Raw genomic sequence first — 26,868 nt, forward strand, 5'->3', positions numbered from 1 at the left:
ACAACCGCAAGCGGGATGGCGTGTGTGCCCGTGGTTCCACTCCGTGGCTGTGGGCAGGTCGGTTTCGGTGGCTTCCCGCGCGCGCGGGGGTCGCCGCCACTTCCTGAGCGCCCCCCGCCGCCCCACGTCCTCGAAGCCGCTGTGCGCGCGGGCTGCGCGGAGGGCGTCTCGCTCCGGTGACGCGCCGAGAGACCGGGAGACGGGCTGCTGGAGATCAGGTATGAGTTACACCGGGGAAGTGGGGACGGGGTAGCCCGGTAGACCCGTTAGGGCCGCGCCCTGAGGGCTGCGGTGAGTGTAGCCCCACCCGGGAGCCGGCCAGGCGAACACCCGCCCCTCCCCGCCGGGAAAGGGCGGGCAGCAAGGGGGCTCCGGGGCGGGAGGCTCGCTCTTCAGTCCCAAGGCATTTCAGAGGCGCGTGGGATTACTCTGTGTTTAGATAGCTGTCGCAGCGCTTGTGGCTCATCCGGTAAAGAATCTGCCTGCAATGGGAGAGACCTGGGTTCAATCCCTGAATTGGGAAGATCCCGATCCCCTGGAGAAGAGAAAGGTTACCCACTTCACTATTCTGATATGGACTGTCGCAAAGAGTAAGACTTTGCAAACCGTCAGATTGAGCGACTTTCACTTCACTAATTAAGGGGCTTTCCTCATAGCTCAGTCGGTAAAGAATCTGCCTGCAATGCAGGAGACCCGGGTTCGATTCTTGGGTTGGGAAGATCCTCTGGAGAAGGAAATGGCAACCCACTCCAGTATTCCTGCCTGGAGAATCCCATGGACAGAGGAGCCTGGCAGTGTACAGTCCATGGGATTGCAAGAGTCGGACACGATTTAGGGACTAAACCAGCACGCAGCACTTTGGGGAATGGATCGGATAGAAGAAAGACTAGTTCTGAGTGGGTTATAATAGACAGCAGGAGAGATGGATGTGGTCAACAGCCCAGTCGGGGGTCACTGAACACCGTGTCTTGAGACGACAGGACTTGTAGGTACAAGGACAGGGGTGGAGGTGAGAGGAGTAGCGGGGGAGGGGAGGGACCGCGTCTCTGGAGGCTTCTCTCAGGTAGCAGAGTAAACATCTGGGGGTCAGCAGGAAGAGCCTTTGGGTAAGGTGAGTTTTGTTTTGAACATTCAGGAGCACTTAGTCGGACACTTTGGCCATTTAGCAGATGGGGAAGCTGAGCCACTGGAATTACGGATGAAGTTAAAGGGCTTGTCTGAACTTGCAGCTCTTGGAAGCGGAGCCTCAGCTTGAACAGTTTTCTTCAGTTCCACTCTGTTCTTCTTGGAACTTCAGGCAGTTACCTTATCTAAAAAGGTAGGAGACCACAGTGGGAGGTTCACTGGAGACTAGAACTCAGAGGGGTGGTTGTTGTTCGGTCCCTACGTCATGCCCCAGTCTTCAGGCCCGCATGTACTGAGGCACGACGCCAGGCTTCCCCGTCCTTCCCTGTCTCCCTGAGGTTGCTCAAATTCATGTCCGTTGGGTCAGTGATGTCATCCAACTATCTCACCCTCTGTAGTCCCCTTCTCCTTCGTCATATCCTCAATCTTTCCCAGCATCGGGGTCTTTTCCAGTGAGTCAGGTCTTTACATCAGGTGGCCAAAGTATTGGAGCTTCAGCATCAGCATCGGTGCTTCCAAGGAATACTCAGGGTTGATTTCCTTGCTGTCCAAAGGACTCTCAAGAGTCTTCTCTAACACTACAGTTCAAAAGCATCAATTCTTCGGTGCTCAGCCTTCTTTACGGTCCAACTCTCATGTCCCCACATGACTACTGGAAAAACCATAGCTTTGACTGACTATGGGGACTTTTGTCTGCAGAGTGGTATCTCGGCTTTTTAAAACGCTCTCTAGGCTTGTCATAGCTTTTCTTCCAAGGAGCCAGGGTCTTTAAATTTCATGGCTGCAGTCGCCATCCGCAATTATTTAGGAGCCCAAGGAAAGAAAGTCTGCCACTGTTTTCCTTTTTTCCCCATCTATTTGCCATGAAGCAATGGGACCGGATACCATGATCTCAGTTTTTGAATGCTGAGTTTGAAGCCAGATATTTGAGAGGGGTGGAGGCTTTCCAATATGTCCCCACTAGGGTGGGAAGACCAGGTCACAGGGGAAGAAAGGAGCCCAAAGGCGCAGACACTGCCCACAGGTGCTGGCTTTTCAGGCTGTGAGTCCAGCTGTCTGTTTCGCTCAGAATTGAAGTGTTGGTTTCCCACTTTGGGAAGCCGCAGGGTGGAGGGGGGGAATCAGGGGTGAACTTCGAAGTGTAAAATCACTGGCTTTTCTGGGTCTTAGAGGGCGTCGCTGCACCTTTTCTTACAGTCGTGGCTGCTTTGGGGGCTGGCCACTGGGACAGCTGAGCTGGGTTAGACTAAGAATTGGTCTTGATCTGATTGACCCCTCTCACCCTGGACCCACACATGTTTTCGAGAATCATTCCTCCCTGGCATGTGGTAGCTGGTTTAGAGCAGGGACTCTGCCTTTTTCATTCCAGAATCCCGCATGGTTAGGTGCTGAGTTTGGCAAATTGGAATGATGCGCTTTGTATCTGCAGAACTGATAATCGTTTGAGTCTTTAGGAAAACTATCTCGAGTTCCCAGGGGCTTACAGCTGGAGGTGGGAGCACAAAATGGCACAATTCCCAGTGTGAATTTTTAAAATTAAAGTCTGAAAAAAATAAATAAAAATTGAAATCTGAAAACTCGGTTGTATCTTTACAAGTTTATTTCATACTTGTCTTTTGTATACCTGCTGATCTCCTAATCGTGCAAGAGTTTCAGCTGTCCCTTAAAATAATGTTTGTGATAAAAGGAATATTTAAGTGGATTCTAGTCAATCAGACTTTCCCATGGTATCTTTTTAACCAGTTGATGAAAGAGTAGGTAGAAGTCATGCTTTCATTTTTCATTAGAAATCATTTCTTACATCCAAGCAGCAGTAAATAGTGTAATTTTGTAGTTATACCTGGAGTGCTAAAGCATTTTGTTTGCTAATGCATTTGTTTTGGCTCTCACAGTAGATGGGTTGCTTATCGTTTTGTTTTGAGGGTTTTTTTTTTTTTGGTTGTCATTGGTATAGCATTATTGGGTTTTTTTTTTTTTTGGTAAAAATTTTAGTTGAAATATAGTTTATTTACAGTGTTTCACGTGTAGGGGGTGCTTGTTGACAGACATTGTGTAGCATTTATGAATTTTATACTTCAAATGTTTTTATCCTTCCAAGGGAAATTTTTTTAGAAATTTGCCAACGTAGATAGCAGAAAAACTCCTGTGACCTTTCTGTTTTCTATCCTATCAGTGTATAGGTTGGTTGTTTTTTTTTTTTTTTGATAGTAACCTTTTAAGATCCTTTTCCAATAAATAATAAGTAATTTACATGCTTTTGTCATGTGTTATTCCTTCTGTAGACTGTTGCTTTTTTGTCATTAGTTTTGTTGAGGTGTAATTTATGTACAACACGATACACATTTTAATAGAGTTTTGACAACTGTATACAATCCTTGTAACCAGCAACCCAACCAAGATTTCTGCTATGCCAAGGATTCCCCTTTCTCTTTTGTGGCCCTGGCTACCTCCCATCTGCAGCCTTAGGCAGCCAAGGATTTTCTTTCCCCTCCAGATTATGTTTGTCTTTTTTATTGTGTTTCTGGAGTCAGCATGCCAGCAATTGCAAAGTTTTCTCTACAGGGCCAGTTAGAAGCATACAGTGTGTACTCCTTTCTGTCTGACTTCTCAGTACAATGTCTTTAAGATTATCTTTAATGACTGTGTTGATTGTGTATTTTGTTAGTAATTCATTCCTTTTTATTTTTTTAATTGTGGTAAACGATGCAAAACTTAAATGTTGCCATTTCTAACCATTCTTCTGTGTCCACTTCAGTGGCATTAATTATATTCGCATTGTTGTGCAACCATCACCCCTATTTCCAAAGCTTTTTCATAACCCCAAATAAGCTCTATAGCTTTTAAGCAGTAACTGCCCACTCTTCTACCCCCTCAGCCTCGTAGGCGCTAATCTACTTTGTTTCCATGCGTTTGCCTTTTCTAGACATTTCAGACAAGTGGCATCATACAGTATTTGTCCTTTTGCGTCTGGCTTATTCCCCTAAGCAGTGTTTTCAAAGTTCACGTTGTCGTGTCTATTGGCACCTTTTTTTGACTGAGGAATAGTCCACTGAAGAGACGTACTTTGTCTGAAGATAGGTTTTCAATTCTCTTGAGTGTATACCTAGAAGAGGGATTTCCGGATAATATGGAAATTAGAAATGTGACCTGTTGTGGCCCCTCAAGGCTGTGCTCTCTAGGGCCGCACCGTCTCACATTCCCGCCTGCGCTGGCCGAGGGTGCCAGTTTCTCCCCATCCTCTCCAACACTTGTCATTGTAGCCATCTCAGTAGGTGTGGAAGGACTATTGGTGTTTCATAAGGTACATAAGCATAGAGTATTGCTACAAACTTGGTGGGGGAACTAATGAGCGTAATTTTATATGTTCCAGGAGGTTGGACTGAGGCAAGTTCTGGAGGAGATGAAAGCTTTACCCGAGCAAACCTACCTGATGTGTAAGTTGGTAAGTTGACAGTTTAAAACAGTTTAAGAAATGTGATATTGATGTCAGATCATCTTCACATTAGTTTTTAGATATGATTTGTGTGTTTACATTCTCTGTGAGTCTGATCATACCCTAGTTATGCAGAAGTAGAAGGATTTGTGTTAATGATTATTATGTCTGTAGGGACCAAATAGTGCTTGGCACATGGTAGATGTTCGATAAATACTTCTTGTTTGACTGGTATGACTTGAAAGGAATTAGGGTGGATCCAAAAGAGATGACACAGGAGCAAGTAACAGACCTAACGGGTGAAGTGTGTTGTTTCCGCTGCTTGTTTTCATCAGGTGAGGCCTTAGTGGGTTTAAAGGGAGAACAGGCAGTTTGCAGATTTAGCAGGAGTAGCAGTGACTTCCGAAAGCTTGCGTGAAGTTGGCTGGGAACTCATGCTGCGGAACACTACAGCTTGGTAGGCTAGAGGGTTCTGGAGTTGCAGACTGTTTAGAGCCAAGCGTGGGAGTTGGCACAGAGGAGAATTTGAGCTCAATGACTGACTTCCGAGGACCAGCGATTGGATGAAGAATAAGACACAAGACTACTGACTGCTGGAGGAGAAAGGAGTTCTTGAGAGCTCCTCCTGGAGAGAAGTCTGTCTGCAACTTGAGATTTCGTCCCTGGCCTGGTTAGGTAGTGTTTTCATCAGTTAGTTGGGCATAGAAATCAGTAGCTGCTGGAGTCCTGCTCCAGCTGGTCCAGGGTTCCCTCAGGGTGGACGGCGTCGGCGATGCGAATGAGAAGACACAGCGAGTCTCGGTGTTTCCAAGTGTCTTCTGACTTTATTGCTTTCAAGGCAGCTTTTATATTTTTAGTTTGTACAGAGAAACAAATGTAAAGTGTAGAGTCATGCCAAATCAGATCAATGGGTCAGCAGTTTTTGACCCTGATCGGAACCAGGACACTGTTTGTGTTTCTTAGTTATAAAAAGTTTAAAGTTGTTTACATCATCTTCTGGCCTGGAGGCCTGCTAACATCTTGTGACTCCTTTATTGATAAGGGTTGATCAGCCAGAACACTTTTGTATCAGGCACAGAAAGTACCAGAGTTACATTTTTTAAAGAATACAGGCACAGCAGATTATGACAAAGAGAGAATTTATAAACTCAGAGTTTCAAGGTAAAACCTGTTTTTGTGTAATCTATCTTGTGCCTTGAGCCTAACAGAAAAGAATGTGGTCCCATAAAGTCATGGTACAGCAAGCTGAAACAATGTAGCACAAAGGTCAGTTCTTAGCAAAATCACCAGCTGAATTAACAATTGTCTTATTATTTGTATTAAGGCTAAACTTCTATTTATGTAAGTCTCTAACTATTACGTTTTCATTATATAGGCTAAATACGTTAAGAGTAAAAACATAGTAAATATAGACGAGGTGACAGTTTTATAAAGTAATATTTCTTACATTTTCTAATCCTTTTTTCCTACGACGAGTTCTGTACCTATTGGGGCTTTTGTGTGTTTAGGCTCTCAATGCTGTTTATTGTTAAGGAGCAGTCATGCACATTAGCTCCAAAAGCACAGGTATATTTATCAAACAAACTAATATGCTAGCAAGAGGAATTTGGATTAGTATACTGTATATCCTAGATAATTTTATCAGGGTGCTAACCGTTTTTCAGGGGCCTTGTCGATTGAGGTTTCAGATTGATCTATTTTAGAAGAGAATCAGGAAAAGGCCTTTTGTCTAAGTCACAGAAACTAGGAAGGGGTTTATTGTAGCAAACATCAGACAGACAGATATCATCTTTAAGGTGAGCGCTGAGGCAGCCTTCCGAGAATCCCTCAGGCCTGAGAAGCCTTGCTCGATCACTCCTTCTCCTCATGACCCTGTCATGGGTGGGATCTCGTGAGCTGGCTCCCGGCAAGTAGCGTGTTGTTAGGGTGTGTGGAGTACACAGAACAGTAGGAACACTTTGCAGTGACTGTGTTTAAGGATAGATACTAATGAACGGGGAACTGATGTGCAAGAGGTCTGCAGTAAATATCAGGGAAATGGAAGGTCCTGCACTCAGGTTCCCAAGTCCTTCATTTGTTCCTGCAACAGATATGCACTCAGCAGTTATGAGCTGATAAAGGGCTCTGCTGTATCAATTGTAAACAGCAGAATCAAGAGGTTTGCCCCCGTGGCCTCTCAGCACCAGCGCCGCCCTCTTCTTGCAGAAAGGACCCACGGAAGGCTGTGCTTCCCCCAGGGTCGGCTTGGAGTTTGGATCGGATCCTGTGGTGTCCTGGGCAGAACATCAATGGACATGTCCTCTTATTTTCAGGCACCGTCACGTTCGTGGGTGATTCCGCCCCAGTGAGTATAGAAACAGAGATCATGTTGGAGCAGCTGAAGGAGCGTTACCAAGAACTCAGGATCCAGCTGGAGACAAGGTCAGGGGACTGAGGGAGGCCACAGAGGTCGGGGAACTTCCTGCTGCTGAGATGCGTCTGCTCACGCGTCTGCCCGTAGTGAGCACGCTCAGGGGGACTGAGGCTTGCGGGGAATGTGGGTGACCTTGATTTTCTGCCTCCACCCCCTTTGGAAGAAGGCAGGACAGAAGGAATAGCTAATAACGGAATGGAGCAGGGTCCCTCCCCTGTCCGGAGGCTGGTGCAGAGGCCAGACCTCCCTGTGTGCCCTGCGCTGGGAGGTCACAGCCCTGGCTCTGTTCCAGCTGAAGCAGATTCTGGGAGCAAAATCTTAGTTCCTGGGATTGCCCTGCGCCAGGGGCTCCCCAGGTGGCGCTAGAGGAAAAGAGGAGATACGTCACCAATACAGGATGTTCCTGGACCAGGGATCGAACCGGTGTTCCCTCCATTGGCAGGCGGCCTCTTATCCACTGCACCACCAAAGAAGCCCTGCCTTCTTTTTAGAGTACTTCTTTTATCATTTCTTTAAAGGTAGGTCTTCTGGTGACAAATCTTAGTCTTCCTTCCTCTGAGAATGTCTGGATTTCCCCTTTATTCCTGAAGGGTATTTGTGCTGGGCATAGAGTTCTGGACCAAATGGTTTTTGTTTCTTTTTTTTTTTTTTTTTTAATTTCAGCACTTGAAATATCTACTACTTCTTTCTGGCCTCTTTGGTTTCAGATGAGAAATCCACTATCCATTTGAATTGCTGTTCCCCTATAGGCAGTGTTTATTTGTCCTTAGATTTCAGATGTTTGATTATGGTATTTTGTGTGTGTGTTTCCTTGATGTTATTCTTTTTAAGGATTCAGGTTCTTGAATCTTTCGTTTTATGGTTTTCCCTGAATTGGGAGAATTTCAGCCATTATTTCTTCAAATATGTTTTTTAACCCTATACTATTTCTTTTTTTCCTTTTTATACTCTGATAACTTAAATTTTATATCTTTTGTTATTATACGATAGGTCCTTGATGCTCTGTTAATTTTCTCTTCCAAGTATTTTCTCTCTGTTGTTTAGATTAAATAGTTTCCCTTGCTCTTTTTCATTTTTATTGATCCCTTATCTTAGTATGCTAAAAAACTACATCCAGTTTATTTTTTGTAATTTCCCTTCTTTACTCCTTTTAATGAATCAAGATTGTTTCCTTTTTTTTTTTTTTTTTTAATGCTGGCTTCCCTTTTATTTAAAGCTGCTGTCTTATCAACTCATCTTTTATATCTTGTTTCTCAAAGTCCAAGATCACTTTTGTTTTCTTAAGTATTCACAGCAAATGCTACCTAAAGTTTAGATTCCTAGAGTAAAACTTTGTTTCCAAAATATTACCTCTTGCATGTTCTGTTACTGTTGTTTAATGCCGCAGGTGCTTAGAGTTTCCACGTTGGTTTTAATCTGTTCCCATGTCCTTGAATGGGTGTTTGCAATGGCCCCATCACCTTTTGATTATTCCCAAAACTAGTGGGCAGAGTTTTCCTGGCATCAGTCAGGATAGGCTAGATCATGCTGCAGTAACCTTCAAAAAAATCTCAGCAGCATAATACGCAGAGGGCTTTTTCTCACTCATTTGTATATCGATGACGTTTCTTCTCAGTGCTGTTGCCATCTAAAGCATTGCTGATTGCCATTTCTGTGAAGAATAGGAAACGTGACAAGTTGAGTGCTGGTTCTCTAAATGTTCTGGGTAGAAGTGACACATACCACTCACATTTTGTTAAGTGTTTGTTGCTTTGTTAGCCAAAGCAAGTGACGTGGCCGTGGCTAACTTCAAAGGGTTGGGGTCATGCGCTCGTACCATGGACCCAAGAGGAGAACTGGAAATATGTAGTGAACAGCAGTAATGGCTACCACAGGCTCCTTGATGGTTTGTTTGTATACCCTAGAAATCTGTCTTTAAGATGGTCAGGAGTGGATCTGGGATAGTACCTCCCAGCCATACCTACCTACCTGGCCAATCAGTAATTATGGCTGCCATCTGTTTGATTGGTTGGTACCTGTGCTTTAACAATCATTAAATATTTCAAATATAATTCTTGGGACTTGCCTGGTGGTCCAGTGGTTCCAATGGAGAAGACTTCACCTTCCAATGCAGGGGGTGTTGGTCGAGGAGCTAAGATGCCACATGCCTTGCAGCAGCAAAACAAAACAGAAACAATATTGTAACAAATTCAATAAAGACTTTAAAAATGGTCAACATCAAAAGAGTCTTAAAAATATCATTTTTGATCAGTTTTTTTTTTAAATTGCAACTTGATTCATCTAGCGTCCTAGAGGACTAATTGTGGAAGCTGGGGTCATAGCTCTGTCTGCCTACTCATTTTAATGTGGCTCCTCGCCCAACCACCTTTGACTGCTGTTGGTCCTTGGTAAGAGAGCAACTTCAAGTGAAGTTCTTAGAGGTTTCCCTGTGCTTTGTCATGGTCTCCAGCTGTACCACTTTCTTAAGAATGAAGATTTAAAAGTCTGCCCTTGGTGACTTTTTCTTTATTGGATCCTGCCTGTACTTGACCTAACACCAAAAAAACAAAAAAACCGTTAAGGGACTTCCCTGGTGATCCAGGGGTTAAAAATCCACCTTGCAATGCAGAGGATGTGGGTTTGATCACTGGTCGGGGAACTAAGATCTCACATGCCATAGAGCAACTAAGATTGCATGCCACAACTGCTGAGCCGACCGACACACCACAACTGGAGAGTGTGTGTGCCACAACCAAAGATCTGCATGATGCAACCAAGATCGCACATGCCACAACTGAGACCTGATGCAGACAAATCAAGAAATAAATACTGTATTTAAAAATCCTTAAAATTTTTATCATATGGTTGACATTATTTCACAATAGTTATTCGCAACTATTGATATTCCTGTGTTCTGTTTTCCTATGGTCATCTGGGACAGTTTCTGGGTAGGGGGACTTGGTTACCATAGGTACATGAGTGCTGACATCTTGACTGTGTCGCTTTGTGGCTGGACTCCTTGTAGCAGGCTTCTCTGTATCTACTGTGGCATGGTATGTGGTAGACCAGTGGTGTTTGAAAACTCAAGGACAGGATAAAGAGCGCCTCAGAGGTCATGGATCCCAAAACAGACCTAACCAAGGTTCAGAACCAGTGAGAGTCAGAGCTAAGGTAAACTCTCTTCTCTAATTCACTTGATGTCTTTCTCAGTGTATAGCATCAATGCAAGTGGCTAGCAGCTGAGTAGAGGGACTCGACTCTACCTGTCATAGTCTTAGGCACTTCTTCCTTTACGAATTTTACTTCTTTTCTCATTCTTTCTTCTCTCCCATCCTTTTTCACCCTTCTTTCCTAATATATGTTCAGTTGGCCAAAGGAGCCTACCAGTAATGTTCATCCTTGCTGTTGGCACTGAGCACTGAATAGATCACTAACTATTGGAAGAAGGAAGCATTTAGTGTCTAGTTGGAGAACATCGGTGTTAAAGGGTGGAGAGATTCATAGGTGAAAGGGTAGGTGATTGTTTATTGTACAAGGAAGTGTACTAGTGATGTAGTCTAAATAATACTAATGGGTCTTTCCCTTGGCTTGGCCTGGATCATGCTGTTTTCCATAAATTTTCCGTCAGAGAGCAGATGTCATCTAGTGACTTTCCTACAAATGTTTGCTTTCTGAGAAGTGAGCTCTGTTTATTTCTCTGGTTACAAAAATGTGTTGTTTATACCTTGTAAAGAAATGTGAATCTCTTCTGATTTGCTTCCCAAGCACATTTCTCACTGAGTCATTACCCAACCCAATGTCAGCTGGACCAAACTGCCTTTATTATAATACTGATTGAGGAAGACATCCCAGGCAGGCTTCCTAAGCTTGCACAGTCTTTATCAGAGGTATAGAAGTTTACGAGAATTCACTTGGAAATATTTGAATTTTGGCCACAAATTCAGGTTAAGGTATTGGCTCAATACAACAGGTCATTCCTTGGAGTCAAAATGTAACTAGCATTACTGGGGAGAGTGAAAGGAAGTAGGTGCATCATCGCTTGCTGTCTGTAGGGAAATTGGTTCCAGAACCTCCTGCAGATACCAAAATCCGAGGATGCTCAAGTATGTGCATGTAACTTCAGCACATCCTCTGTAGACTTTAAATCATCTCTAGATTACTTATACTGCTTAATACAATGTAAATGCTCTGCAAATAGCGATCAATACAATGTAAATGCTGTGGAAGTAGTTGATGGTGTGTGCCTGTGCCAAATTCAAGTTTTGTTTCAGAACTTCTGGGAAATTTTTTTCCTAAATATTTTCTTTTCTTTTTTAAAAACATTTTAAATTTGAAGACAGTTGATTTGTAATGTTGTGTTTGCTTATTTGCTTTTTGAAATTTTTGGCTGCAACCTGCAGTGTGCGGGATACTAGTTCTCTGACTAGGAATTGAACCCGCACCCGCTGCATTGGAAGGCGGAGTGTTAACCACTGAACTACCAGGGAAATCCCTTCCTGAATGTTTTCTGTCTGCAGATGTGGGACCTGTGGCTGCAGAGGGCTAACGTCACTTGGTCAGAATTTCTGTTGATGACTGAGATAGGCATCACTGAGTTCTTACTCTGCCCTTGTATGTGGCTTCCTGTTTCCTTGCAATGGTGGTGTGTTTGGTTGTGTATCCATGCCGTAGTCATATACAACTGTTGTTGCCTCTTGCTTTCCTCTGCTTATTCTCCCCTCCTCTCAAGCCTTTCTCCACTTGCCCCTCTGTTCCTAGTCCTATCTCTGTCAAGATGCAAGATGTTGGCCAAGTCTTTCCCAGTCCTCTCACCGCCATTCATCTCCCCCCTCATTGTGTCTGACTTTGTGCTCCTTCTCTCCATGTCTTTCTCCTCCGTTGGACTTCACCTTTGACCCTGCTCTCTCCCTCCTTGAGGTCTTTGTGTGCTTTACCTTTGGGCCCCTCCCAGTGTAGCACAGATCCCTGGACATGTGAGAACTCGTTTGACGACCTCCTCTCTGCCTTGGAAGAAGTTCATACTGAGTTGGGGAGACCAGTATCGGGTTGACGAAATGGTCATTTGGCTTTTTCCATAGGACGTGATGGACAAACCCAAACGAACTTTTTGGCCAACCCAGTAAATAGCATGAGATAGCATGAGAAACACAGGGTGGTTCCTGTTGTAGCCTTGCTGGCTCTCTGATCCAGGCATGCCCCAAATCCTTCTAGCAATGAACCCTCTGCTTTTCCCATACCCTCAGTCTCAAAGTTCAGGAGTGACCCATCCCAAGACCATTCTGGGCCTTTCCCACACTTGGCCCGTGTTTTAAAAACCTGGGCCTCTTGTACTTTACAGCCTTTGCCTTGAGTTATCTCCAAGGTAGCCTTTGACAACCTGACACCATTAATCTGACTTTGTGTCTTTGTTTTCTCATCGTGCTTTTAGGAAAAGCTGTTAAGACGTCTCCTTCACTGTTTTGGGTACTTTATGTCCCTGGCTGCACGTTTTGTGCTGATTCTCTAAGTCAGGGTTTCCTGGTAGATTTGATACCCAAAGCAAAGATTAGCTGTATACAACTTTCAGAGAACAGCATTAATTTATATTTGAGGAGTCCTTGCTTATTTCTCATAAGCAAGGTCTGTTTTTATAGATTTATACTTAGCTTGCTAAATTTATTATTATGTAATCATTAAGAGTTAGATCAGATTAAATAGTAATATAGGGCTTCCCAGGTGGTGCTAATAGTAAAGAATCCACCTGCCAATGCAGGAGATGTGAGAGACCTGGGTTCGATCCCTGGGTCGGGAAGATCTGCTGGAGTAGGAAATGGCACCCTACTCCAGTATTCTTGCCTGGAGAATGCCATGGACAGAGGGACCTGGCGGGTTCCAGTCCACGGGTCACAAAGAGTCAGACCCTACTGAACACACACACACAAATAGTAACACAGTACCTATTCATGTACATCCTCCCAGCTTAAGCAATGAAACACTATCAGTACAAAGAAGGAGGTACATTTTCCTCTTTTATCCCCGGATGTAATAACTACTCTGAATTTAGAGTTCAACATTCCCTTATTTTTCTTTATACTTTTACTGCATATTCCTAAACAAAACATGTAGTGTTGTTTTATTTATATTTATTTTTTAAATATTTATTTATTTGGCTGTGCGAGGTCTCAGCTGAGGCTCGATCTTCCATCTTTGTCGTGGCATGTTGAATCTTTCAGTTGCAGCGTGTGAGATCTTTAGTTGTGACACGTGAACTCTTAGTTGCAGCATGTAGGACCTAGTTCCCTGAGCAGGGGTCAAACTTCGGCCCTCTGCATTGGGAGTGCAGAATTTTAGCCACTGGATCACCAGGGAAGTTCCTGTCCTGTGGTTTTCTACTTTTAAAACTTTGTGTAAATGAAATTATACTGTGAATAGTCTGCAACTCCATATTTTTTTTGCTCAACGTTATGTTAGTGAGATTCATCCATGTTGTTAAGTGTAGCTTTCATTCATTTTTGCTGCTGAGTCCATTGTACGAAGACATCAGAACACATAATTTTTTACCCTCCTGTCGCACATCTAATTAAAGTGTTTCTCATTTTGTTTTTATGGACAGTTTTATTACATGTTCTTTTATATGTTAACTTCTTTAGGGTCTGTGCCTAGGGAAGAAATTGCTGAGAGAAATAATACACCATCTTCAAATTACTAGCTATTCCTGCACAAATAATTATCTGAGGTCATGGTACCAATTTATAGTCCAACCAAAAATCTAGGAGTCCTTCTTGTAGCATATCGTCTCCTATCGTCTCCAATGATACTCAGTATTTTCCAGCTTTTTCATTGTTGCCAGTTTCATATTTGTTAAATGTATCTCTTTGATGTTTATAATTTGTATTTTCCTGATGGCTAGGTAAAGACCCATTTTTTTTTCATGTTTACTGGCATGTGGTTTTCTACTTCTGTTAACTGCTTGTCATACCTTTTGCCCATGAGTTTCTTTTTGTCTTCTTCTCATTTACTAGTAGACATCGTTTATATATGCTGGATCCTAATCCTCTGTTAGTAGAGATTTTGGTCTTTTTTTTCAATGGTGGATCCCAAGTGCCTCAGGCAGTCTCTGGTAGGTGTTCAAAAGTATTTGTTGAATGAATGAATAGCTGTTTATTCATCTTATCATTTATAGTTGGCCTTGTATGTCTTTTTAAAGAAATCCCTTCTTACCTTGATACCCCACAGATATCTTCTTATATTTTCTTTTAGATGTTTAACCTCATATATTTTTTTACCCAAGGAGGTTATTTTACATCCTATATGGCTCTGTGAAGAAGAAATGAATGAGTTTCCAACAGGCTTCACCACTCACTAACTGTGATACTCGACAGCTCTCTCTACCTCAAGAACCTCAATTTTGAGACTTTGCTCGTGATCCAGTGGTTATGTCTCCATGGACTTGGGTTTAATCCTTGGTCAGGGAACTAGATCCTGCATGCTACAACTAAGACCCAGTGCAGCCAAAAAAAAAAAAAAAAAAAAAAACCAATCAAAAGAACTTCAATATAGCCCCTTATTTAAAGAAGTGGTGGTGATATGAACTGCCTTGCAGGGTTGATGTGAGATTAATTTAGATAAACTGTCAAGCATGTAATACATGCCTGACACATAATAAGCCATTCAATACTGTGGCTGTTTCTGCCTTCTCTTGTCTCCTAACTGAGGGCGGCAAAGTTCTAGGAATATGAAACCATCTCCCCATGGGAGCAACTTCCCCGTGGATGAGGAGAAACCCATGATGGGCCCTTTCTAGCTTCTTTCTGGCAGCTAGCTCATCCTCCCTCTGCCTTCCTCCTGGTCTGGCCTCATCTCCTCAGCCTGGGTTTCTGCACTACGCCAAGTAGCAAATGCCTCTCTTTTACAACCTGTGACAAATCCCCGAGTAGATGCAGGCAAGCCTTTGAGCCGCTACACCATCTTTCATTTTGAACGCTTAAAGAGACTTTTCATCAGAACAGAACTGCTTTGCAAACAAGGATATAGGCTGCGTTCCTCCTAAGGAGGGTTTGTGATCCGTTCGCATTTCAGTTATTCCTAAACACAACCAAGGACATCGGTCAGTTCTTTACCATGGGCATTGACCTGTTGTGGGAGGGGACCAACAGATTCGTGGTAATGGTCAGCCCTCAACTAAATGTAAATATTAGATGTAGTCACAGTGAATTATTATCCTTTTAAAATTTATTTTTAAAAATTATTTATTTATTCATTTATTTATTATCTTTGGCTGCACTAGGTCCTTGCTGCTGCACACAGGCTGCTCTATTGTGGTGAGCTGGGGCTGCTCTTTGCTGTGGTGAGTGGGCATCTGATTGTGGTGGCTTCTCTGCTTGGCAGCTCATGGGCTCGAGACCTCCGCTCCGCCGCCCAGTGGCTTGTGGAATCTCCCTGAACCAGGAATCGAACCTGTGTCCCCTCTACTGGCAGGTAGATTCTTTACCACTGGAACACCAGAGAGGGCTTCCCAGGTGGCGCTAGTGGTAAAGAAACTGCCTGGCAATGCAGGAGACACGAGCTCAAGCCTCGGGTCGGGAAGATCCCCTGGAGGACGGCATGGCAACCCACTCCAGTATTCTTGCCTGGAGAATCCCTTGGACAGAGGAGCTTGGTGGGATATAATCCATAGCAAAGAGTCAGACATGACCGGAGTGGTTTAGCATGCACCAGGGAAGTTCTGTTATTTTTTGAATCTTTATTTTTGTTTATTTTCTTGGCCGTGCCAGGTCTTAGTTGTGGCACTCGGGATCTTTTGTTGCGGCATGTGGGCTCTAGTTCCCTGACCAGGGATTGAACCCAGGCCCCCTGCATTGGAAGCGCAGCGTCTTAGCTACTGGACCACCAGGGAAGTCCCTGGAGTTGAATCTTTACAAAGGCTGGAGTAAATGAGGCTCTGTCTTTCTTCCCTTTACAGTACTGATAAGCTACTTATGATTTAAATGTGTTTTGAGTAATGTTTCAACATGTCCCTCAATATTAGTTTTTAGATTGGGAGGTTAAGTGACCATATCATTAGTGTGTTTTAAAATTAGCAAAATTTGTCTGAAATGCTCTCATAATAGTTTCTTTAGAATTTAAATTCCTTGAGGATAGAACTACATCTGTCTCCTTTACCACTGTCATCCTTAGTGCTATGACCTGGCATGAAGCAGGTGCTCAAAAATACAGAATGAATGAGTGAATGAATGTGCTAAGACCAAGAGTACTTCATAACCATATTATGGTTTTAGCTGTCTAAGCTTTTAAACATGAATGTGTTCTGAGATGTTATTTGGAGTGTAGCAATTTTTGTGTACACTTAGAAAGTTAAGATTTCGGTTTGTTCTTCATTTGCATTTAAACATTTGAAAGTCCAACTTGCTCAAATGTGTTTCAAACCTGATCCTTGCTGGCCATGAGTAGTATATTCTTTAAAATCTTTGCCAGCCTGGTAAGTGTTTTAACTTTCTTTCTTATTGCTACTGATATCATACCTTTTTTGGTTGTTGGCCTTTCTTCTTTTGTGAGTTTCCTATTCATATCTTTTGCCCATTTTTAAAATTAACCTGTTCCTCACCGTCTTAGTTGTTTTTAAGGGCTATTGTTACATGTTGGCATTAATAATCGTTTGTTACGTGTGTTTCAAGTATTTTCATGTTTGATTTTTCAGTTTTCAAATTTAATATTAGCTGTATAAATATTTGTATGGTTTCTGCCTTTGATGTTGTACTTCTGAAGATTTTCCCCACATCAAGATCTGATATGCATATAAATATATTTCATTCCGTATGGTTGCTATATCAGAGTAATTCAGGATCATGTAATCTTGCAGTCGTCTGATGCCAGCTGCCCCTCTGGCCATGGGTAGTTTCTGGGGCTGTCAGGCAGGCTGGTCCTAACGCAGGCTTAATGGTGGCTCTGAGCTTTTCCCCTCTGGGAAGAGAGTAGGGCTTTGAGGCAGAGAAGTTGTCTCTCTCTCTCTCTTTTCTTCTTTTGAAGGTTTTTTTTTTTTTAATGTGGACCATTGAAAAACTCTTTATTGAATTTGCTGCCATATTGCTTCTGTTTTATGTTTGGTGTTTTGACTGTAAGGCGTATGACACTTAGCTCCCAGACCAGGGATTGAGCCTGCACCTCCTGCGTTGGAGGGTGAGGTCCTAACCACTGGACTGGAAGGCAAGTCCCAAGAGAGCTTTTCTGTGGATGTCTTGATAGGAGACTGCTACCTGGCCAGCTGGGTCTCTGCGGTCCCTCAGGGACATTGACTGTGCCTCCTCCCTGGCATGGTGGCATGGTAGCCACTTTGTTCTACCATATTTGAGCACACAAAAGAGTTTAAAAGCTGCAGCATCGAAGGGGACTCAGCAGCCAGAAAGAGGAATAACAAGCAGCCCACTGAGAACAGCCATCTCTGTTACAGAACTCTTACATGGAGTTTTCCTCTTGTGTAGAAATAGAACTGCTCTGGAGGAAACAGAAAGAAACTGGAAAACCACAAACTAAGAGTATGTAAGGAGATTCCACTACAGCCCCAAATGGTTTTCCCCAACGAAAAACAAATGAGATTTTCAAAGTAAAAAATCCAGGGGATGAGTTGAAAAATGTCCAAGTGGAGGAAATACCATCTACGACAGTGGAAAACCACAGAGTGTAAATCACGAGGGAAAAGCTGAGGGACTTGGAGAACAGATTTTGGAGGCCTGGTATTCAAACCATGGAGGCAGCAGAAGGAGAAAAGGCCATGGATGGAAAAGAGGCTACAGTGAAACTACTATTGGTAGAATGTTTCCTTGAATAAAGAGAAGGGAAAGAAGAAAAGACTTGAGTCTGAAAGGACTCCCTGGACCGTCAGGACTGATGTAAAAAGACACAAAGAAAAACATACACATATTCTGGTAAAATTTATGACTTCTAAGGGTGATGATTAAAAATTGCCACCTTATATTATTTAAAATGTCCAGTTTTCAATAAAAATTTGACACACAAAGAAACAGGAAAGTATGGCTCACACACAGGAAAAGAACACAGTTAGTAGAAATGTTTTAGGAAGCCAAGTGTTAGACTTTTTTCATTTTCTTTTTTTTGGCCATGCTTCGTGGCTTCTGGGATCTTAGTTCCCCTGCCAAGGATCGAACCCGGGTCCTCAGCCATGAAAGTGCAGAGTCCTAACCATTATGCCACCAGAGAATCCCCTAGAATTCTTAAAATTTTTTGTTTCTTTTTGGATGATTAAATTTTGTTTGCTTCCCATTTTATTGATACATAATTAACGTGTGTGTGTGTGTGTGTGTATATGTGTGTATGCACTCAAGCTCAGTCACGTCCAACTCTCTGTGACCCTATGGACCGTAGGCCACCAGGCTCCTCTGTCCATGGGATTTCCCAGGCAAGAATACTGGGGTAGGTTGCCATTTCCTTCTCCAAGGGATCTTTCCAACCCAGGGATCCAACCCTCATCTCCAGCGTCTCCTGCATTGGCACGCGGATTCTTTACCACTTGAGTCATCTGGGAAGTCCCATAATTAACATACCATGCTGTATACATTTAAGGTGTACGGCATAAAGATTTGACTTACCTGTTGGGTTGGCCAAAAAGCTTATTCGGGTTTTCCTGTAAGATGTAATGGAAGACCTCAAATGAACTTTTTGGTCAACCCAATATATCATAAAATGATGATCACAATAGGTTTAGTGAACATCCATCATCTCCTATAGATACAACATTAAAGAAATAGAAAAAAATTTTTTCCTTGTGATGAGAACGTTTAGGATTTACTCTCAACTTTCATGTATAATGTACAGCAGTGTTACTTGTATTTAACATCTTGTATATTACACCCCTAGTAATTTATCTTATAGCTGGAAGTTTTAACTGTCTCCATCCAATGCTCCCACATCCCACCCTCTGCCTCTGGTGACCATAAATCTGACCTCTTTTTCTTTGAGTTTGTTTGTTTCTTAGTTTTCCAAGTACAGTTGACCTATGGCACCACATGAGTTCCTAGTGTACAACATAATATTTCAATATTTCTAAACATTTCAAAGTGATCACCGTGATTAAGTCTAGTTGTTCTCTGTCACTACAAATACTTTAAATTAGAAATATTATAACTGTAACATTTATAATTATCTTGTAATTATATTATAATATGTTCAAAACTTTCAGATGAAAGATAAAGTAACTTACAATGGGTTGACAATCAGGCAGATATCAGACTTCTTTTTTCACAGTTCTTGATCTTGCAAAATTCCACCACTTTCTGGAATATATTGAGTGTGTATATACACACACATTCAGGCACACACACACACACACACACACACACACACACATACATATTAACATTTACATTTTTTATCCATATGAAATTGATTTTGATGCATTGATTGAAGAAGGAATCTGAGTTTGCCCCTTTTCCTCCTAATTTACCTATTGTCCCAAAGAACTTACTGATGAATCTACCACTTTCCCACAGATATAAAACAGTATGTTTATAAAATAAAAACAAATAAAAGGCTATGTTCATCTCGTGTTAAATACAAACATTCGTATACCTACCGGTTTAACTTAAAGCTTATTTTCTTATCATATTACTATTAGTTTATCATAAATTATTTGATTATAATTATTTTGCATATATGTTTTAATTTTCATGACATTTTATTTTGATGATTATTTTGCATACATGGACAGTGTTCCTTGTATAGTTCAGTTCAGTCGCTCAGTCGTGTCCGACTCTTTGCGAACCCACGAAATTGCAGCACGCTGGGGCTCCCTGTCCATCACCAGCTCCCGGAGTCTACCCAAACCCATGTCCATCGAGTCGGCGATGCCATCCAGCCATCTCATCCTCTGTCGTCCCCTTCTCCTCCTGCCCCCAATCCTTCCCAGCATTAGGGTCTTTTCCAGTGAGTCAACTCTTCGCATGAGGTGGCCAAAGTCTTGGAGTTTCAGCCTCAACAGTCCTTCCAATGAATACCCAGGACTAATCTCCTTTAGGATGGACTGGCTGGATCTTCTTGCTGTCCAAGGGGCTCTCAAGAGTCTTCTCCAACACCACAGTTCAAAAGCATCAATTCTTCGGCACTCAGCTTTCTTCACCGTCCAACTCTCACATCCATACATGACTACTCGAAAAACCATAGCCTTGACTACATGGACCTTTGTTGGCAAAGTACTGTCTCTGCTTTTCAATATGCTGTCTAGGTTGGTCATAACTTTCCTTCCAAGGAGTAAGCATCTTTTAATTTCATGGCTGCAGTCACCATCTGCAGTGATTTTGGAGCCCCCCAAAATAAAGTCTGACACTGTTTCCACGGTTTCCCCGTCTATTTCCCATGAAGTGATGGGACCAGATGCCATGATCTTAGTTTTCTGAATGTTGAGCTTTAAGCCAACTCACTCTCCTCTTTCACTTTCATCAAGAGGCTTTTTAGTTCCTCTTCGCTTTCTGCCATAAGGGTGGTGTCGTCTGCTTATATAACACGGTGCTCAAAGGGAGATGGCCATATACTGAGTGTAATACCCAGCTTGCACAGCCATACATGAGATGGCAGCCATGATAGCGTAACGAACACCTGTGCACCCACCATGGTGCTTATGGAATGGGTGCTGTCAATCCCCCTGCAGCCTCTTGTGTGTGCCTTCCTTTCTGCATCCTCTTCTCTGCTCAGACATCACTGCAAGAAAAGGTGAATTTTATTTTAGCCACTTGAGTGCCTATCACCAATACTACGGGAGGTTAGCCTTTTCTGAGTTTTATATGAATGAAATCATACTGTGTCTATTCTGCTCATTGTTACGGTTTAAAATGCCATTTCTCTTGATATGTGGAACTGAGATCATTCATTTTCACTGTCCCGTTGTGTCCCAGGATATAGACCAAAATTTATTGATGCATCATGCTGTTGATGGTCTCTTTTTATATGATCGTAGATTTAGTTTTTTTCTTGTTTGGTTTTGTTATCAAGTGTATAATCTCATAAAAATGAGTTATTGGGTGTTCCTTGTTTTCTGTTCTTTGAAAGAGTTGTTTGTTTTTTTTAAGATTGGAATTCTTTATACTTTGAATGTTTTGTAGAGCTCACCTTAAAACCATTTGGATCTTTTGTTTTCTTCATGGGAAGAATATTAAATACTGATCCTGTTTTTGTAATAGTTAAAGGACCATTGAGGTTTTTCTGTTTTATTTATTTATTTTTAGCTGCACTGCATATATGATCATAGTTCCCTAAACAGGAATCGAACCCACATCCCCTGTGGTGGAAGTGCAGAGTCTTAACCACTGGACCACCAGGGGAGTCTCTTTCTGTTTGTTTGGTTTTATTTCAGTCAGTTTGCTAATTTAGAATTTTTTTCTAAAGCTTTAAAATTTCGAATATACCAGTATTTCAGATATACTGGCATAATTGTTTTCTTTTTTTTAATTAATTAATTTATTTTAATTGGAGGATAATTACAGTACTGTGGTGGTTTTTGCCGTACATTGACATGAATCAGCCACAGGTGCCCATGTGTCCCCCCAAGTTGCGAGATACAGTAATTTGTTATGGTTCATATTCTTCTCTGTATCCTATCATTCTTGTCTTCTCCCTCCTGGAGTATTACAGGAGCCTGCCTTGTGTCTCACTCCCCTCCAATTCATTCTCCATAAGAATAGTTTCACTTTTCTACATAATATCCCTTGGATGCTTCCTAGGAATAAACACTGACTTTTTGCCCGGCCTCACCAGACCCACATCGCGATCCAGCCTAAGTCTGCCTCTCTGACTTCTCTCCTCTCCTCTCTCACTCCAGGCGCACACACTCTTCATCCAGCTTGCTCTGCTGTTCATTACGTCCATTCCCTCCACTGCCTCGGGCATGTCCCTCTCATATGACCCTGCAGCATCCTGTCCCTCCCTCTCTTGGATGACTCTCATCACCTAACTTTGAATGATCTACTTGCTGATCTCTTCTCAGTCTACTCCCAACCCTAGGCAGTGAGCTCCCTGAGAATATGGACTGTCTCCTGTTCAGTCTCTGATGACTAGCTCCACACTCCCATTGAGGTGATACTCAGTACATTCTTGTATTACTGCTGACATCAAAAACTTGTTTTGGGAACTTTTTTTTTTTTGTCAAAGAAAATTCATGTTTGTTAGAAGAAGTTTAAGAAGTCATTTGATATAGAGAAGGATTGTAACAGATATTGTGCAAGTTAGATTAAGATGGAAAGTTACACTGAGAAATTTCCAGTCATCAATGGATTTCATACTTCTTTTTTACAATTAATTTTTAAATTGGAGTAGAGTTGATTTACAATGTTGCATTAATTTCTGCTGTATGGCAAAGTGAATCAGCCATACATATACACATATCCATCGTTTTGGGAACTTTGTGACAACATGAATCATCGTGGCATTCAGCGGTACAGCTTCTTACAAATTAAGTGATTAATTGACTAATTGCAATTATACTACCAGTCTTCCCTGGTGGCTCAGCAGTAAAGAATTCACCTGCAGTGCAGGAGATGTGGGGTTTGATCCCTGGGTTGGGAAGACCCCCTGGAGAAGGAAATGGCAACCCACTCCAGTATTCATGCCTGGGAAATGGCATGCACAGAGGAGCCTGGTGGACTACAGTCCATGGGGTTGAAAAGAGTTGGACTTGACTTAGTGACTAAACAACAAACAACGAGAACAAAACAACAAGAACTAGAGACATGAAAGAACATGGCAGGGCCCATGGAGCTTATGGGGAGGTGGGCTGGACCCCTGGATTCCCCACCACAAATCTGGACCCCTTTCTAAATGTGAATATCCATCACCACTTTTAACAGGTGTCCAGCATCTCCAAGTTTGGCTTATGAGTGTGACTTTCCATGTGTCTGGTACTGTTTGTAAAACTAATCCTAAATCCTATTCAGGATTTAAACCTCAGTGACATTTTCATGTCAAACAAATGTGGAACGATGGGGTTGTGTTTTTACGCCTGCAAAAGAAATTTGCTGTCATTCCATGCATCATTAAAAGATTAAAATTATACCTTAAAAATATGCCAACTTAAGTCCCCAAACCTATGTCATACCCAATGTCCTGCTTGGAACAAGCACTGTAGTTTGCCTTTCTCCTTTAAAAAAAAAAAACAGAAGATAATCTGTTTGTTACAATTTCTTCTGATTTACGCTTCCAGTATAGCTTTGTTAACCATTGAATTGTAGGGATTAATGTTAGCATCTTAATTTTATAAAAGCATCAATTTGGGTTTTCAAGAAGTTCTTTACCATTTGATGCTAAACCCCCAGTATTTTTGGATAGTTTATGGGAATTTGAGTGATGCCATTTTCTACACAGGGAGCAAAGTCATCCTGACTGTAAATCACCATCTTCCTATCGCCTTGCTTGTTTAAGAATTCTGGAAGGCAGGAGCATCCAAAAGGCAAATCTGGCAGCTCTGCTGATGTGTTAGCACTGAAGACTTCCTGCCCTGCTGAGCTTAGAAAAACAAACTGGCTTAGGATGAATATAAATGTTTCTGGGAGTATATGCAAACAGCACATTTCTGTCTTTTTCTTCTCTTGGAAGCCTGCGTTTTGAAAGCCTGTAGGATTTCAGCCACATAGACGAGCTGTTTCCTGGAAGAACGAAAGCCATGAGGGTGAGAAAGACCTTGAATAAACATGACTGTGTCCCCGATGTGTTTCTGGACTGTGTCAGGTTGGATGATGTCTCATTGCCAAATGGAGAAACACTGGTAACATTTTCCTCTTTTCTCCTTTTCTTTCCCTGTCCTCCTTTTTTCCTTTTCTTCCTTCTTTCTTTCTCTCTTTCTCCATCCCTCTCTTCCTTCCTCCCCCCTCCCTCCCTCCTTGTCTTTCTCTTCCTCTCTCTCCCTTCCTCCCTCCTTCCTTCCATTATACTCTCTTTCTCCCACCCTCTCTTCCTCTTTCCCTCCTTCCCTGTCTCTTGCTTTCTCTCTCTTTCCCACTCCCTCCCTCTTTTCCTTCCTTCCTTCTGTTCCTCCCTTTCTCTCCCTCTCTCTCCCCCTCCCTCCCTTCCCTCCTTCCTTTTCCTCTCTCACTGATGAGCTTATACAAGCTCATGTGTTTGGATATACACTGATTTTCATTATGCTTAATGATGGACTCTGACATTGGCGACAAAGACGCTGTTCCCATGTAATCAATCTGTTGTCCAGTAATGGTGTTTTCTGCCTATGCAGGCCTGCACTTGTGCTCTTGGGGCCTGGGCGGGGTGGGCTGGGGTTTGCTTGGAGCAGGAGACATTGGAACAGCCAGAGAGGAGGGCTGGGGCCTGGCCTGGCTGGAGTTGGAGAGCTGTGGAGGCAGACAGGCACTTGGGGCCAAGGAGCAAAGCGTCACAGCGCTGCTGTAGGTAAAAGCAAATGACTCCAGAGCCTGGTAGATCCCAGCCAGGTTCCTAGAGAGAGTCAACGCTGTGAAGCCTGCAAGGAAAAGGGCAGGCTCCAACTTGTGTGTTTAGAAAAGCAGAAAATAAGAAGTGTTTCCCTAAGAAACCCTCCCCTATCTTGCCCCCCTTACCCTGACCACTCTATTTAAAACTGCAGGGACTTCCCTGGTGGTCCAGTGGGTCCAGTGGGTCCAGTGTTTGAGACTTGCACCTTTAAATGCAGGGGAGTGCGGGTTCGATCCCTGACTGGGGGGCTAAGATCCCACATGCCCTGCCACCAGAAAGCCAGAACATAGAAAACAGAAGCAATACTGTATTAATAACACATCAATCCAATACGAACTTTCAAATGATCCACATTAAAAAAAAACCCTTAAATATAACAAAAAGCCATTGCAATTTATACCCCCCAGCACTTCCAACTTCTTTTTCCCGTATGATATTATGCCATGCCATGCCATGCCATGCCATGCGTGTGTGGTCAGTCATGTTCAATTCTTGGTGACCCCATGGACTGTAGCTCACCAGGCTTTTCTGTGCATGGGATTTCCCAGGCAAGAATACTGGAGTAGCTTGCCCTTTTCTTCTCCAGGGGCTGTTCCCAACCGAAGGATCAAACCCACGTCTCTTGTATCTTCTGCATTGGCAGGTGGATTCCTTACCGCTATGCCACCTGGGAAGCCATATGACATTATACAACTTATATATTGTGTTCATTTTCTGTTTCCCCTAATTAGAATAGGAACTCCTTGAGAAAAGTGATTTCTGTTTTGTTGACTGATGAATTCTCTGTGTTTTAAACAGCCTCATAAGGAAGCTGTGGTACATATACACAATGGAATATTACTCAGCCATTAAAAAAATACATTTGAATCGGTTCTATTGAGATGGATGAAACTGGAGCCCATTATACAGAGTGAAGTAAGCCAGAAAGAAAAACACCAATACAGTATACTAATGCATATATATGGAATTTGAAAGATGGTAACGATAACCTTATATGCGAGACAGAATAAGAGACACAGATGCATAGAACAGTCTTATGGACTCTGAGGGAGAAGGTAAGGGTGGGATGTTCTGGGAGAATAGCATTGAAACATGTATATCATCATATGTGAAACAGAACACCATTCCAGGTTCAATGCATGAGACAAATGCTCAGGGCTGGGGCAATGGAATGACCCAGAGGGATGGGATGGGGAGGGAGGTGGGAGGGGGGTTCAGGATGGGGAACACATGTAAACCCATGGCTGATTCATGTCAATGTATGGCAAAAACTGCTACAATATTGTAAAGTAATTAGCCCCCAACTAAAATAAATAAATTTATTTAAAAAAAAAAAACCAGCCTCAGTGCCTAGTAGGTGCTCGACAAACAGTATGTTGACCCTGGACATACCATCAAGAAGTATCTGGACTGCAATCTTTTGGGGAGTCCCTCCTCCTGCCATTTGGGATAAAGTAAAATAGTGATTTCTACTCTATTTAAAAAGCAGAGGCCTTTTCTCTGCCAGGGAGGTAATCATGAGTGTCAATGGGGAAGAGGCTGTGGGAAAAATACATATTTCACTTTGAGATCAAAGGGTAGATTCTACTTCCCAGACTGGACCCCCTGAGACTGGTCTTCCCTCAGCCTTGTACCCCTGATAGGGTAGACATGATGCCGGGGAGGGAGTTAGAGATTCTCCCAGGAAACCCCTCCCTTCTCCATGGCACTTTTCCCTTCTGGATCATTCTCACACACAGCACTTCTCAGCAACCACAGTTTTGCTCATTATCTTCAAATAAATGATCACTTCCTTCTCTATACTGACCGTCACCAGTATGACTGCACCAGGAGGAGAGGAAGGATTGCAAGAAGGAAAGAGTTGGGTAGGAAGTTTACAACTGATGAAGATTTGTGATGATCATCCATCTAGCTTTTTTCTTTACCTGTGGAGCACTGTTCAGAGAATACAATTTTCAGTTTATTTCCCCTGAGGTGTTTTAGAATTATTTCCATGTGACATTTTGCTGATTGAGGCTCTTTCCAATGGGTGAGCTTACTTCAAGTCCTTGAAAAATGGGCTCTTAAGTACCGTTTTGTGGGAGGGGTGGGCTCCAGGGAAAGAGGATCTATATTGTGTATATTGGCACAGGAAGGTTTTCTTTCCTCTCCCCATTCAGAGTAATACTCTAGTTTTTAAATAACCCCTTGTGAAGTGCCAGCGTGGTCTTCAGCCAGAGCATTCTCGTCTTTCTGTGGCAGAAAGAATATGGAGAACAGTGTGGAGATTCCTTAAAAAACTGGGAATAGAACTGCCATATGACCCAGCAATCCCACTGCTGGGCATATACACCGAGGAAACCAGAATTGAAAGAGACGCGTGTACCCCAATGTTCATCGCAGCACTGTTCACAATAGCCAGGACATGGAAGCAACCTAGATGTCCATCAGCAGACGAATGGATAAGGAAGCTGTGGTACATATACACAATGGAATATTACTCAGCCATTAAAAA

General features: G+C 42.7%; 1 long non-coding RNA gene across 1 annotated transcript; it reads left to right on the forward strand.

Annotated features, from left to right (window-relative positions):
- LOC145532781 (uncharacterized) lies at nucleotides 1-25,711 on the forward strand. The gene is made up of 5 exons (XR_014073530.1): nucleotides 1-218; nucleotides 1,136-1,318; nucleotides 4,496-4,567; nucleotides 6,871-6,979; nucleotides 23,523-25,711. It is a non-coding gene; the product is annotated as an uncharacterized LOC145532781 (long non-coding RNA).
- The last annotated feature ends 1,157 nt before the right edge of the window (nucleotides 25,712-26,868 follow it).

The sequence above is a fragment of the Giraffa tippelskirchi genome, chromosome 13, assembly GCF_054371585.1.
Source record: "Giraffa tippelskirchi isolate mGirTip1 chromosome 13, T2T-mGirTip1v1.2.pri, whole genome shotgun sequence".
NCBI lineage: Eukaryota > Metazoa > Chordata > Mammalia > Artiodactyla > Giraffidae > Giraffa > Giraffa tippelskirchi.